Consider the following 10,800-nt stretch of genomic DNA (forward strand, 5'->3'; position numbering starts at 1 on the left):
ATAACCTGAAAAAACCTTAACCTAAAAGGGTCAGGGTCTGCCATTGCATCCTGGGTCGTCTTCAGTCATCCTGATGAATATCTGGTAACCAGATCCATATGGCCCTGGAGGACAAAGTAAGACTGGTGACCTTGCACAGCCCTCCCTCATTCAAATCGAAATCAACTGCTAGTTATGTCATCATCTCCCTGATGTCACAGTCCTCTTCCACAATGAAGAACAAACACAACAACAACAATTTCTAAGATGTAGCTTCTTTAATTCCAGGCATATAAAGTTTAGTTAGAAAGTTCCTCTGGACTCTGAACAGTTCCGTAAACAACCTTATCTGCTAACACCTTAATCCTGACAATCTGGATAGAAAATGAAATTTATTTGATTAACTTCAAAGAACCTACTACTACTCCCTTCCTCCTCTCTCTACACACAACAAAATCCTCCCCATCTATGTCTTATGCTTAGGTTCTCTGGGGAAATGGCTGGGTGGGAGGGATACTGAGGCACTAGGAATTTAGAAGGGATTAGCAAGGAGTAAGGATTCATGGGTTCCTCCAGTGTGTAGGAAAGAGAAACCAGAGGGAACCAGAATATTCTGGTCTTTGCTGTCAGACAAAAGATAAAGGTCTTTGCTGTCAAACAAAAGATAATCAACTTTTATCTGGCACTATCATTGCTGCTTTGCTCTTCATTTCCCTGGACTCTTTTTCTCTCTCTTCACCCTCATCAAGAGCCCCAGAAGCTAATTGCTGGCCTGAGGCCTAGATCCTGGACCCACCCCATCCTCTCCCTAGGGTCTTAGCAGAATTAATCTCTCCATGGGATGAGAGATCTGGGATCTGTTTCTCCTCAATCACTGTAAACCTTCTAACACCACAATAATGTCTCTTTGATGCCTTTCATTTCCTCCTGCTTAGCTGTTGAGATTGTAAGGTGGCCATTACTTTGGATCTTAGGGTTTTTTTTCCCCCACCCCCCAAGAAATCAGCAATTACTTAAGATTTTGCCAATTCTAGACCCTTTGCATCTGTACCAGACTACTCAGACCAGGGAGATTTTGTTGAGTAAGAACCCCCTAAGTTCTGTCTAAAGTATATCCCCCATTGCTTCTGAAGCAGGGGTTTATAGAAGTTTCCCCTTAATCTCTTTTGTTTTCTCCTCTTAATGGATTAATTAGAGCTAGGCACTGGGTTGAGAGTTCTTTGGCATAGTGGAGCTCCAGCACTAAGACACCTAAGAGATTTTTGTCACTGATTCAGGGTAATGGATTTTGATCCCTGGATGTCTCGGAGGGGGAGTTTTGGCAGTTAGTAAAAAGGAGGTTTTTTCTCCTGTTTATGGAACAGACAAGAATCTAGGGATGAGATGGTTTGGGGGGAGCTGTAGACAGGGACATAGAGAAAAAATAAGACAGAAGAGTGGGAAGAGAGAAAATGAATCACATAAGATAATGTACACTCAAGTACTATAGACAAACTTTTATTAAATGAGGCAGAGAAAAAATGACAAATAAAAACAAGTCATATAGATGAAGAGATAACCTAAAGAGAGACAGAGATAGCTCAAAATAGAAAGATTGAGAGAAATAAAAAGAGAAGAGAAAATGTGAGGTAAGTACACAGCGAGATAATTAGATAGATACTAAAGATTACTTCAATCAAAGAATAGATGGAGACAGAGACAAAAAAATTAGCTAGATTCCTTCAAACACATGATGAAGTATCATTAATCAAGGAAAAGAGTTCATTGCAGTGCTGCCTAGAAGCAAGACTATGACCAAGATGGACTCTCAGAGCCTACTATCAACTCCACTATTAAGTGTTGTTTATGGCATTCTGTACCCTCCCTGCCCCCAACCTGACCTATGGAATGATCTTAATTTCTTAGCTCTGAGATTTGGCCCAAAGCAGCCTACCTGCTGCCTCTGTCATGTACCAACTTTTCCCACTTTAACTCCAAAAACCTAGGCCACCTCACAAAATAACTCAGGTGTTCAATGTATACAGTTCACTCAGTGGGTGAAGTGATGAGATGATCTTTATTATTTTTTAATTAATTTATTTATTTTTAGTTTTCTATATTCACTTCCATAAGATTTTGAGTTACAAATTTTCTTCCCATCTCTCCCTTTCCCCCACCCCAAGACAGTGTGTAAACTGATGTAGGCTCAATATGTAAATTCACATTGAACCTATTTTCACATTAGTCCTGCTGTAAAGAGTTAGAACCAAAGGGAGGAACCTCAAGAAACAAGAAGCAAAAAAAAAAAAAAGAGAGAGAGCAAATGATATGCTTCAATCTGCATTTGGAAGTCATAGTTCTTTCTCTGGATGTGGATGGCATTTTCCATCATGAATCTTTTGGAGTTCTCTTAGGTCCTTGCATTACTGAGAAGAACTAAGTCTATCAAAGTCAGTCATAGCATAATGTGCCTACTATGGTGTACGATGTTCTCCTGGTTCTGCTCACTTCACTCAGCATCAGTACATATAACTCTTTCCAGGTTTTCTGGAATTTTGCTCATCATTTCTTTTTTTTTTTTGAGGGGGTAAGGAAAGGCAATTGGGGTTAAGTGACTTGCCCAAGGTCACACAGTTAGTATCAAGTGTCTGAGGCCAAATTTGAGCTCAGGTCCTCCTGACTCCAGGGTCAGTTTCATTCACTATGCCACCTAGCTGTCCCCTGCTCATCATTTCTTACAGCACAATAGTATTCCATTACATTCATATACCACAACTTGTCAGTCATTCCCCAACTGATAGACATCCAGTCAATTTTCAGCTCTACCACCAAAAAAAAAGAGTGACTATAAGTATTTTTGTATATGTGGGTTCTTTTCCCATTTGTATGATCTCTTTAGGATACAAACCTAGTAGTGGTTTTACTAGGACAAGCATGCAGTTTTATAAGCCTTTGGGTGTAGTTCCAAATTGCTCTCCAGAATGATTGGATTAGTTCACAACTCCACCAGCAATGCATTAGTGTTCCAATATTCCTTCATCTTCTCCAACATTTATCATTTTCCTATTTGCCATGTTAGCCCATCTGGTAAGTGTGATGTGGTACCTCAGAGTTGTTTTGATTTGCATTTCTCTAATCAATTGTGATTTATAACATTTTTTAATATGATGTAGATAGCTTTAATTTCTTCCTCTAAAAATTGCCTGTTCATATCTTTTCACCATTTGTCAATTGGGAAATGACTTTTATTCTTATAAATTTGACTCTGTTCTCTATATATTTTAGAAATGAAACCTTTATCAGAGACACTGGTTGTACAAATTCTTCCCCAGTTTTCTGCTTCCTTCCTAATCTTGATTACATTGGCTTTGTTTGTGCAAAAACATTTCAATTTAATTAAATCAAAATAATTCATTTTACATTTCATAATGTTCTCTATCTCTTGTCTGGTCACAAATTCTTCCATTCTCCCTGAATCTGACAGGTAAACTATTCCTTGCTCTCCCAGTTTCCTTATTGTATCAGCCATTATATCTAAATTATGTACCCATTTTGACTTTATTTTTCTACAGAATGTAAGATATCGGTTTATGCCTGGTTTCTACCATACTATTTTCCAGTTTTCCCAGAAGTTTTTATCAAATACTAAGTTCTTATCACAGAAGCTGGGTTTGGGGGGTTTGTCAAACAGTAGATTACCTTTGTCAGTGACTACTGTGTCTTATGTACCTATCTGATTCCATTGACCCACCACTCTTATTTCTTAACCAGTACCAAGCAGTTTTGGTGATTGCTACTTTTTAATACAATTTAAGATCTAGTATGACTAGGCTGCCTTCTCTAACATTTTTTTCATTAATTCTCTTCATATTATAGACATTTCGTTCTTCCAGATGAATTTTATCATTGTTTTCTAGCTCAATAAAATAAAGTTGGATTGATAAGGCACTGAAGAAGTAAATTAATTTAGGTAGAATTGTTGTTTTTATTATATTAGCCCAGCTTACCCATGAGCAAGTGATGCTTTTCCAATTATTAAATGTGACTTCATTTGTATGAAGAGTGTCTTATAATTGTGTTCATATAGTTCCTGGGTTTCTTTTGGCAGGTAGACTCCCAAATATTTTATAATGTCTACAGTAACTCAAAATGGAATTCCTATCTCTTACTCCTGGGCTTTGTTAGTAACATGTAGAAATGCATATGAATTATGTAGGTTTATTTTATATCCTGCAACTTTGCCAAAGTTGTTTATTATTTCAAATAGTTTTCTACTTGATTCCCCAGGATTTGCTAAGTATATCATCACATCATTTGCAAAGAGTGTTAGCTTTGTTTCTTCTTTGCATATTCTAATTGCTTCTAGTTTTTTTCTTCTCTTATTGCTAAAGCAAACTTTTCTAGTAACATATTGAATAACAGTTGTGATAACAGACATCCTTGTTTCACCCCTGATCTTACTGGAAATGCTTCTAGCTTATCCCCATTACATATGATGCTTGCTGATGGTTTTAGTTAGATGCTACTTATCACTTTAAGGAAGAATTCACTTATCCCTATGCTCTCCAGCACTTTGAATAGGAATGGGTGTTATATTTTTTCAAAATATTTTCTTGCATCTATTGAGATAATCATATGGTTTCTGCTAATTTTGTTGTTGATTTTGTCAATTATGCTTATAATTTTCCTAGTATTAGACCTTCCCTGTATTCTTGATATAAATCCTTCCTGGTCATAGTGTATTATTCCCACCTTTAATTTCTTGAAACACTATTTCTTTCATTATCACTTTCACCTTATTCTAGGTAATTCCTCCTAGTCTCTGGTGATATGTCAGAATCCTGAAATCTCATTGGAAAGCCAAGTCTATGAAGCTGTATGAACGGTGCAGTCCAGGCTTGGAAACATAATTCAGGGAACAACTGGGACCTTATCAAAGAGGGAAATCACACAAATGAGCAAAGATCATGGCTTCAACAACAATACAACAGTGAACCTAAGATGAAGAAGTATTTCAACAATAAAAATGAAAACATTTTTAGAGCACTTTTCATTTGAAGATGTATCAGAAAGCATTTCTAAATATGGGGCAGCTAGGTGGTGCAGTGGATAGAGTACTGTGCCTGGAGTCAGGAAGATCTGAGTTCAAATCCAGCCTCAGACACTTGCTAGCTGTGTAACACAATACCCACAACAACCTTTTACATATATATTTATTCCCACACAGTTTGGTTAGGGCATAGTCTATGAAACACATTGTGGAGGACCTTAAATGCTAACCTGAACAAGAACTTCAAAAGTGGAAAGAAGCAAGTCATGAACCTTTAAAATATCTACTCCTTTTTTCTTTGTCTGTAGGTGAAGGTATGTTCCCAAGAAAAAGAGCAAATGAAATTCACTGCCCAGAAGCATGAGAGTGTAAAAATAAGATTAATGAACAAATTACCTCTAAAACCAAGGTTCTGTAAAAAATCAGATCTTCCTCTTAGGCAGAATTACTCCTGGGCAGATGTTCCTCTTGGGAAGAGTTGTCCCACTACTAGTACAACTATTTGACTCACTGGTGGTGGAACCAAATGATAAAGAACTGCAGGTGTTTCTGAAGGAGGAGGATGAAGTTAAAAAGGACCCATTTTATATCCAACCATCCAGCTCAGTGTCTCAGGTGAAGGTGATTAAAGCCACACTAACCATGCCCACTAAGGCCCAGATCATGTACTGCAATGGCAAGAAGACAGAGAATGGGAAGATTATGTTTAATTAATTGATGCCAAAGCTCAACACTTTCTTCTTGGCCAAGAGGTGCACAGGGGGCTAACCAGAGAGATGGGAGCCTAACATCAGGAGGAAATGAAGTTCAAAATATTCCGACTAATTCCTGCTTATGCCCAACATGATCCTTTCATTCTTTGCAACAAAAATTCAGAAGGAAGTAGACAAAGTAGAGAAGGAAGAGTAGTGGTGGTGGTGGTGTAGTAGAGTAGTAAGGAACAAGTAGAAAAAGATGACTGGAGGAAAAGCAACTAAGGAATTCATTTAAAACTTAATAATTCTATAACAGTATACTTCTAATGTGGTGTTTGAATAAAATCCTCTAAATGCTTTTTCTAGAGAGAGACATGTTTGTGGAGGGAAAGCAAGTTATGTACAAGAGTTTAGGGAATTCTCATTTTTATAATAACCAACATGATATGTGTAATGAACATACAGTATTGCCTTTTCCAGCTTGTGAGTCAGACTCACAATACTGCTTGACCTGATCAAACCTTGACAAGACTCACTATCCCTGGCATCCTTCTGCCTACATACTTGAAGTGAAGTGAATGAGACTTGTAAAATCTTTCCACATCACAGAACTCTGGTCCTTTGACCTGCTAAGGAAGGACCCCAACGACTTGAGCAGTATTGCTCCCACAGAGTTGCCAAATTGTTGTATTATCTTCCATTGTGGGTTTGTAGTGGGAATCCACTCTGGACCTGGGAAAGATTGTTTCTAATCCACCTTCCCCCCTCCCTTCCCACTTGTAATTTATGTACATAATCTCTGTCTTCACTTCAGCAAAGTGAATTCTAATCAGGAGAATTCCTGATTTGCAAATCTGCTTCTCATAGTGAAACTAATTAATTAAATGGCTACTTCATTACTGGAACTTTGTCTCTGGCCTACTGTTTCCTCATTCCCTGGTTAAAAACTGGCTCAGAAAAATATTGTTAACATGTTATAATTATTGAAGGAGATGCAAAATGAATTCACTCTAGGTCATGTAGCAAGTGAATTGTAAAGAGTACATTTCAACTTAATTCTCGACTGTCACTTGAAGAATTTTCCCAGTACAGTAAATTGGATGTTGGGAACAGGTAGATTATCTTCGTTTCTCCAGTTTAACACTCAAGATACCCCTTTTCTGTTCATATACCACAATGGACCTAATTTATCATGAAGAGAACTAATTATCCTGCCATCATTAAATCATAATGCATGGAAGAGAAAGAGAGAAAATTGTTCTTTTACTGGAGAGGATGTGGAAAAACTGGAACACCAATGCATTGTTGGTGGAGTTGTGAATTGATCCAACCATTCTGGAGAGCAATCTGGAACTATGCCCAAAGGGCTATAAATAAGGGCATAACCTTTAACCCAGCAATACCACTTCTAGAGTTATATCCCAAAGAGATCAGAGAAGTGGAAGGAGGACCCATATGTACAAAAATATTTATAGTGGCTCTTTTTGTGGTGGCAAATAATTAAAAATCAAGGGGATGCCCATCAATTGGGGACTGGCTGAACAAGTTGTAGTATATGAATGTGATGGAATACTACTGTGCCATGAGAAATGAGGAGCAGACAGGCTTCATAATAACCTGGAGAGACTTATATAAACTGATGTTGAGTGAGAAGAGCAGAACCAGGAGACATCTCTACACTATCACAGACACAACATATGTGATGACTAACTTCAATAGACTGGGCTCCTCTCAGCAGTGTAAGGTTATAAGACAACTCCAAAAGACTCATGATTGAAAGAGATGTCCACATCCAGAGAAAGAGATGCAGAGTCTGAATGCAGATTGAAACAAACTACTAGCTGTGTCTCTTTTTCTTGTTTTGTTTTGTTTCCTCTTTCCCACTAATCACTTCATCAGTTATAATCCTTTTTTACAACCTGACTAATGTGAAGATATTGTAGATCTTATATTTGATTGCATGCTGCCATGGTCATGGGGGGGGGGGGGGAGGAGAGGGAGGGGGAGAAAATTTGAAACTCAAGGGACTGTGGAACTGAATGTTGTAAAATAAATGTAAATAAACAAAAGAGGAAAAAAAAGAGAGGTAAGTCTGATTGCCCCTTCAGGATTTACCTGGGTTCAAGTTGAGCAAGCTTTATATATTTGCTAGATGGTTTCTCCTAGTTCATTGTAAGTAAAAACAGCCTTTATCAGAGACCAGAGAGCCTTTTCCTCCTGTTTCCGCCTGTTGTAAGTCCAAAAAAAAAGCTTCCTCTGGAATGAGAAATTGTCCTGATGGTGTCTGAAACCACACAGAGGGAAAGAGAGAGTATCTCCTTTCTTTTTAGCAAGAGTCTATTTTGGGGGGCTATAAGAAGGTGTGAAGGAATCAGGGAACTGTGGGAGTAAAGAATCCAATACAGTTAACCTGTGGGCAGCATTCTCTGCTGTAGTGTTTGCCAGGTAATTTCCCATGGCCTGATCCTTTCCCCCTTTCTGGTGGCCTTTGTGAAATAGAACAGTTATCTCAGATGATTTCTGGACAGCTTGGAGTATATATAAGATCTCCTGTGCATGTCTGATAGAATTCTTTTCTGTCAAATATATCCTTTCTTTCTAGATTGCTCCATGAGCTTGTAGAACATGGAAGGTATATTTTGAGTCAGTAAACATTTATTCCATTATTTTCCCCCTAGTTCTAGGGCTCTGGGAGAGTTATTAATTCTCTCTTCTGGGCAGAGGTCCCAGGGGTAGGGGTTTGGCCTCTATGCTGTGGTAGAGGCTGACAACTCCCAGATCTCCTTGCCCCTTGTTCAATAAAACTAGACCCATCTATGTACTGCTTTGCCTCCAGGTTATGGAAAGGAAGATCTTTAAGATCAGATCAATTGGCATAAACTGAGTCCAAGGTCTCCTCACAAACATGAACCAGGGCATCTGAATGGGTACTGTCTGGGAGGAGGGTTGCCAGGTTAAGTGTAAGGTACACCTGGAGAGTTAAGTCAAGGGTATATAAGAACAAGACTTGATATTTGGTGAGCCTGCTGCTAACCAGCCACTGATGACCTTTTGCATCCAGGATACTCTGAACTCGGTGAGGAATTCAAACTTCCAGGGCTTGGCCAAGTGTAAATTTAGAGGCCTCCTCAATTAGAAAATGGCCATTGCAGTTACTTCTCAGAGACATGAAGGTTATCCTGCAGCCACAGAGTCTAATTGTTTTGAGAAATAGGCAACCAGCCTGGGGTCAAGTCCTAAGGACTGAGTTAGGACTCCCAAAGTTTATCTTCTTTCATCAACATACAGAGTGAAGAGTTTGTCTAGATTGGGTAGAGCTAATGCTAGAGTGCTGGTCAATTGAGTTTTCAGAGTCTTAAAAGCCTTAGCCTACAACAGCCCTGAAGTCAGGCTTCCCAATCATTCCAAGTCTTTTGTGGTTTTTTTGGTAGAATGTGCACCAAAGACTTTTTGTTTATAATGAATTACAGACATAGGAAAATCAAGGAAAATTTTAAAAGGCAATCTCAGGAAAATTCCTGGATCCTTGAGATTTTTCACATTCTTTCTCTCTCTTTGTCAGACTGTCCTTTCTGGCTTTCTCTGTTTCTGATTCTCAGTGTGTCTGTCAGTTTGTCTGCCTGTGATCAACTTCTTGGATCACAGTCACCATAGAGCCCATATTTATTCAGAGAGCCATGCTGCTTCTACTCTATCAGCTCCTCACCTCTCCTTTCTGCATGTTGTTCCTTCATAGAACATATCCCAAGAACTACCTCAGCTTGTAACAGTTTCCAAGGAGTAGGGCTCACATGGTCTAGAGCAATTAATTAATGTGAGTAGTGGGGTGGGGCCAAAGACATCACTTTTTCATGTTTCTCTTGATTCTTGTATTTGAATCCATGCCTTCTAGAAGAGGAACCAGATTTGGAAAATGAGGACTCTGTTGGTGAGAATGAGAGCTTAGAACAACACTTAGTCTCTCCCACAAAAATGGACTTTGTGTCAGGGTCACTGGATGCCATCCAATCCTCTAAGGAGATTGGAGCTCCGGAGCCCATTTCTGGACCTAGTCTGGAACAAATGGATGTACTGGGGAAGGATTAATGAGAGAGATAAATTTAATCTGGAGGAGAAGTGCCCAGAGGAGCCAGTTCAGAAGCTTTTACCCAGTGATGAATCCCAGAACTCAGTAAAGCCTTTGAGCCAGTCCTCAGAGCAAAGGAAGGTTCCCAGGGTCCCCAGTGTTGCCTGAAGGCCCCCAGATAAAGACTAACTTGAGGTGCAACACTGAACAGGCATCCTTCCTTAGGTCAGAAGAGAAGGGGCCCAATTCTGCATTCCCAGAGGATCTATCTGACTTCACCTTCCTGCTCAATTTGAAGAAACTTTGGTTTTTCTCCTGTGCCCACCATGGGCACTGACAAGTCTCCTGGACCCAAACTTCTTATGGAGAGAGTACCTTCCTCTGTTTTGTCTTCAACTGACTGTTCCCTTGAAGAACCTTGAGGTCCATCTGAAGAGAAGAGGACCCTGCCTCAGAGCTCCCTGGGCAGGGAGAAGTCACCAAATCCAACAGGTGACCCAAACACAAAATTATAGAAATCACAGCCCTGTTTTGCCACTCCTGCATCTACTTTCAGGGAGGCCCAGAACCCTTCTGCCCCTGTTATCCTAATGCCCAGCCCAGTGGCTCCCCAGTCCCCTTCTAGCCCAGAGGCCTCAAGCAATAAGGGCCCTCTACTTCCCTTGGCCGAGAAGCAAGAAGGGCATAGGGTGGTGTGATAGTAATGGCAATTAAAGATTCCCCTGTATTGGCTTGGTTTTCAAATTGATTGTGTTAAAACCCAGAGCTTGTTAATCCCACCTGTGGGATGGACTTGTTGATGTGAAAAGAAAGTCCTGAACTGGGAGGAGCTGGTGACGTAGATTTGGAGAGACAAGAGAGAGGCGGAAGATCTTTTTGGAAGCAGCACCTCGTGGAGAGAGAGAGAGACTAAGAGAATTGCTGGTGGCCGCTTTGAATTGCCCTGGACTTTTGAGACCTGCCCCCTGAGCTGCCAAGGACTGAGGAGACATGGCTGTTTTGCTGGTACTTTGTCTGTCTGTTTTGATGTT

This window comes from Petaurus breviceps, unplaced genomic scaffold (genome assembly GCF_028583685.1).
Source record: "Petaurus breviceps papuanus isolate PSGF00001 unplaced genomic scaffold, PetGlider_PUasm1.0 90865, whole genome shotgun sequence".
Classification (NCBI taxonomy): Eukaryota; Metazoa; Chordata; class Mammalia; order Diprotodontia; family Petauridae; genus Petaurus; species Petaurus breviceps.